Consider the following 6,000-nt stretch of genomic DNA (forward strand, 5'->3'; position numbering starts at 1 on the left):
CCTATGTATGTTCTAGCGGCCAGATTGATTGATCAAACACTGTACACCGGCGTAACTGCCAGCCTCATAGTGCACACGCACACACACGCACAAACACACACACACACACCCACACACACACACACACACACACACAGACGGCAGTCGTGCATGCCGGGACGTTGCAGTGAAGTCCAGCGAGGTCCCTTGGCCCCATCCCGCCCCATCCTGCAGGCTAAACTTACCTCCAGGTCCAGTAAAAACAAACACCCGCCGTGGGCAAGTGTGGAGCAGATCATCTGACTCATTACGATAACCAGAGCGAACCAGATACTCCCGCTAAGTACATCGTTTGCCCCCATGTTTCTTCCCTCTCTAATTGGAGTTACTCTCGTCCCCCTTTCCCCATCTCGCTCTGATCCTTTCCGATCACCTAAATTGGCCGGAACTGCTCTCAGGATTCCAAATTGGCGGTATTGATTTTGAATAAGGCTGTTTCAGCCGTGGGTCAACATCAGGGGTTGGTTGATTCGATTGACAGGGTTGCAGGGGGTATATCTCCAACAGGGAACACCCCCCCCCCCCCCCCCCCCCCAGAAATCGGATGAGCTATAATAATCCAAATATAACTCAAATATGAAGGCCTTGAGTCAAATAGAAAGCGGGAAAGAGAGAGAGAGAGAGAGCGTGAGAGCGCTGGCGGGACGTCCCAATGTCCTGTCTGGACGGAGCATCCCAGCCCTCCTGTGCCGAGACGATAACATCGCTTAATTGGACCGTCGGAAGCCTCCACCGCTGCCACCAAGCATCGGAGGTGAAGCGACGGGACCTTGTCCCTGAGAATTAAGTCCGTCCGAAAATTTCCTGTCCGACCCTCCACCGCTTCGGCGAAATCACGCCGGTCGTCTCGGCTAAGCAATTAATTGCGCTGGACGGATCTTCGTGTTCTAGATGAGACAAATGATATGATTGTAATTTTGTGGGCGGGGACAAAACGTAACGTGCAAAATGGATTCCATGTGTTCATAATACTGCTTTTTATTTTCTGTGGGTACAACAGAACATCCTAATTCCACTGACCGCCCCCCTACTTATTAGCTATTAACGCCTCCGCTCCCCCCAGTGACCCTTTAATGGGATCATCTCTGTTTTCAATGGGTAAATCCTAGATTTCCAACGCTATCGGATTATAAACGTTAGGATTAGTAGGTGGAGAAGGATCACATTCACGTTCCGATTTTTTTTTCCACTTTCTCCTCCCAGTCCAGAGCACACACCTTTAAATTTCCATTGAAACAATAAGAAACCATACAACCATCCAACCATAGGCATAAAACAGGATATCGTTATAATGTCGATATCATGATCTGGGACTAGTTATTGTCTGTTTGGCTATCGTAGTATTGCAATAGTGAAATGTCATCTTTAAGACTGCATTACAATAAAGGGAAGCAATTTTTGTAAACTTTCTTTTTTTTGTTTCTGAATTTCTGAATCAATGTCTGTTTCCCCAATATGTGGTGACATTATTAATATCGAGATCAAAAAATATTATATTTGATTTTGTCAGTATCGCCCAGCCCTGGACTAGACCTGTTGGGATAACCTATGGATTAAATTGACCAAAGAATGTGGGGAAAAAAAAGCCTCTTATTTCACCTTAGAACCCTTTGGGCCTCATTCCCAAAAAGAGCGTATACGAAACACGTGGTTCACAGTAAAACATGCAGAGTCCTTCGATTTGGGTGCGTGCCCCAGGTGACAGACGATGAACGACCATTGTTCCCGAACCGCGTGCGCGTGCCACTTCACGTCGGCGTGCAGCGGCGGACGAGCTGTCAACGCCATTACAAGTCACGCCGACTTAAGGGGTCGTCTGCAAATACACCACGGTGAAAAGAAGATCACTCACACTCTCCACACAGCCCCCGAAGACGGACTCTCTCCCCATGGCGTGTTTTGCAAAGTGCTCCAATAAAAGCAAGTATGCCATTGCTCTGGGGCTCGATGGTGCACTTCTTTATACAGTATATCATCATGACTCACTTTGTTAATTTGGTTATGATTGGCAGCGGTACAAACGCACCAAAGCATTTTGTTGTTAATGTGAGGTTTAGCATTACTGTAGTTCACTTTGCATATAGAATGAGGTATTCTAGTTAGAAACCGGGTCAACGTCTTCCCGCATGTTGCCAAACACAAAAAAGTAACACTCATAAAATATTTCCTATCCTACGTTTTCTTTTTAAGTCAATAAGTCACCCCCCTCAATCAAGTGCCGAAAAACAAGATTTCCCATCGGGGGAAGCACTTCTTCTTCTCCGCCTTTCAACCCCCCCCCCCCCCGACTACTCGATGGATGGGGGAGTAACGTGGGGTGATGTGGAGAACGTAGACGTTGCATTAAGGCCGACGTTAAAAGCCCCCCGCGAACCCCTCCCCCCGGCCCCCCCGTACCCGAAAACCCCCCTTGGCGACCCCCCTCTCCGCCTTCCGCCTCGTCAAATCTGAGAACCCTCACAAGGTGCTGCACCCTCAGCATGGATAGTGGCGTAGTAAAACAGGACGTTGCGGGACACGGTGTACTTTAACAAGGAGACGCTGATAGATCGGTTTCTATGGCGATACGGCTTTTCTATTGTGATATACGGCCGCTGTGGTGACCCCTCTGCCGGGAAAGAAGGGATAGGAATACATGGATCGGAGGAAGGACTGCCGAGCAATTTGAGAGTTTGAATAAACTAATTGGGAGGGCGGAATAAATAGAGGGAGAGAGAGAGAAATGGTTTGTGTGTGTCAGTGCAAGCTGCTCTGCAAACAGCCCACGAGAGAGAGAGAGAGAGAGAGAGAGAGAGAGAGAGAGAGAGAGAGAGAGAGAGACATGCAGGCGGCATGTTTCTATGGGTGCTCGGGAAAGATTTGGGGTGAAGGAGCCTTGCATCATCGCAGCCGGCCAATCAGGAGGCTCGGTTAAAATGTTCAAAGGGAGTGTCCTAGCAACAGCAGAGTAAATACCGGAGCAACCATAGTTCCTGTCTTGTACGTGAAAACACACACACACACATACACACACGCGCGCGCGCGCGCTCTTATTGGCGAGCGCATCTCGGACTCACGTGCGACAGACACACGCACACACACGCACACACATGCACGTCAGTGCTTTCAGCGCACGTTGCTACTTGTACGTGTCAAATGAATTGAAACCTTCAGAAACACGTCTACTGTACAGCATATTGTGCAAGGAAGACAATGAGACCCAATCTTTCACAATCTGGATATAAACAAACACGAGAGTAAAATAGATAAGGTTGGATTGGATTGCAATATGTTACATTAGATTAAAGTAGATGGTATTGGATTAGATAGGGTTCGATTATATTGGATTAAACCTGCTCGGTACAGCACCAAAGAGAAATTGAGCTCGTATGGAGAAGTATAAACAAGGCAGACCACTGGACAGGCCAGATAAGACAATAGACATATCGATAAACATGGCTCTTGGTGAGCATCGGTCATCGAGGAACATTTCCAACAGGAACGATATGTGACTCAACGGACGACATGACGACAGATCTCCAAGGAGAATGGATCTACATGTGTATCATATGTAACATGTTTCATATGTACCTAATGGAGGGCAGTAAATTAGGAAGACTTAATTGATTATGAGGCCATTGGAGACATGACACCATGACACGGCACCACGGCTGCATGTGAGACGGTGTAGATTCAACCATCATAGTGTGTGTGTGTGTGTGTGTGTGTGTGTGTGTGTGTGGCGTCACTGCGCGTCGCGAAGTCACCGTGACAGTTAATCATCAGTCTGATCTACTCGGGTGGATTACAGCCAGAGAGAGTCAGTCGGGAGACTGCGGGCACATCCTCCCTTCCCGTTCCGCACCTCCACTCTACCCCTTTTCGCCTGCTCGCCCCCCTTGTTAATGACACACTTCTACATCTCTCTTCCTCCCTCGTTCCATCCCCTCCTCATCCTCCCGCACACAAAGGGGAGCGGTGGACCTGCAGAGTCACATGGCGGCGTGATGGTCTCGCCCTCTGCTGCTGCTGCTGCTGATGCTGCACCCTGAGCGCCAGACAACACACACACACACGCACGCACGCACACACACACCTTCCACTCCTCTCTCCTGCTCCCCTCTGAAAGATGGGTTCAGTCTTCATGGATTTATTCATTCATTCATCCATCCATCCCTCACTCCATTCAGTTTTCTCTCTCTCGCTCTCTCTCTCCCTCCTTCTGTCCCTCCCTCTGTTTTTGCTGCTCTAGCTGCATGGACCTACCCTCACCCCCATTCCCGCACAACCCGCTGTTTCCCCACCTTTACAGATCAGCGGTGCAATCTCGGAGCTATTGTATTTTCGTGGGCTTGCAGGCACACACACACACGCACACACGCACACACGCACACACGCACACACACACACACACGCACGCACGCGCGCACCATTGCGCTCTCTCTCTCTCTCTCTCTCTCTCTCTCGCCAACACACATACCACGGAAACACCTCTGACCTCACATCCACCTCCTGTGCCGTAAAGATGCTGCCAGTCATGGATATGGACGCTAAACCCGAAGGTAGACTTAGATATGGTTGAATCTAATGACGGACATTGGAGGTAAAAAGACCATCCGTCTTTCACGGGCGATCCGCACAGTGTGTCCAGGCAAACAAACACTGTTCTCTCCACCGGGGCTGCTGGGAAGATCGGCTTCCATTAAGGGGCAAACTGCTCCTGTGTGGCTCATGATGCCTCATGGCTGTATGTGTGACCGTGGCTCCGGGGCTCGTGCACCGCAGCGAAAGAGGACGAGTCCTGAGTTGACCAACCCCCACGGGAGTTAGTAGCGCTCTGGCTACACCACCACACACACACACGCAAAAACAAACACGCACACTCACACCGCCTTAGATTGGGAATCGGAACTGACTCCATCCTCAGCCACCAGCCCCGTCTCTCAGCGTCGCCTGGCCGCTGGTATCCCTCTCACCCCGCTGAGCCACCAAACACCCCCCCCCCCCCCCTCCCTGCTCTATCTAGAATGTAACCCACATTCATCCATCCCTCCAACCCCCCCCTCCATCCTCCAGCCTGGCCCCGGTCCCAGTCCGAGCCCCCTCTGACACCCTGCTGCAGGGTGGGTCTGCACCCAGCCGAGGGACAGAGCTATCCACCGCCAATTCTCTCTTCCAAGGTGGGGAAAGGAGCTGGAGAGGGATGTAGGCTAGGAGGGGAGGATGAATGAACGAATAGACGTCTCTGCTTACCGGCTGCTGATCTCCGCCGATTCCGCTCCCTGCCTTCCTTCTACCGCTTCTCGCTGCCTTCCTTCCTGCCTTTCCTTCCTTTTGGTTTGAAGCCGAGAGGATGGGTGGAAAAGGGAACAAAGGGAAGCACAATGAGGGGATGAAAGGAGGAGAGAGGGATCTAGAAGATGCAGAACTGGGTTGTGGTGCTGGTGGGTGGTAGTCGGTGGTGGTTTTGTCCACGGCCAGAGATGGAGACGCTCTTTCCGTCGCTGCCTTTCAGGAGCTGCTTTATCCCTGTGAGCCAGAGGGCTGTGGATTCACCTAAACACTGAGCGCACGCGCTGCCTCACGCCACACAGCCAGCCCCCCCTCCCTCCCTCCCCCCCTCCCTCTCTCTCTCTCTCTCTCCCTCACTCTCTCTCTGCCTCTCTTTCTCAGCACAGCAGCTGTTTCTCTATGAGAAATAGAACACCATGTCCCCCGTTCTCTCTCACCCCCTCCCCTCCCCTCCTCCCGCATCTCATCTCTCTTCTACTCACAAAGACCCCCGACACACACAGACACACACAGACACACACACACACACACACACACGCAGCATGTCCTTACACCCCCTCCCCCCAGGACTGACATCTCCTACTAGCCTGCTGGCTAAAAGAGGAGGGGGTGTTCTGTGGCCGGTGTGTGTGTGTGTGTGTGTGTGTGTGTGTGTGTGTGTGTGTGTGTGTGTGTGTGTGTGTGTGTGCG

The sequence above is a fragment of the Zeus faber genome (genome assembly GCF_960531495.2).
Source record: "Zeus faber genome assembly, chromosome: 1".
In the NCBI taxonomy this organism is placed as follows: Eukaryota; Metazoa; Chordata; class Actinopteri; order Zeiformes; family Zeidae; genus Zeus; species Zeus faber.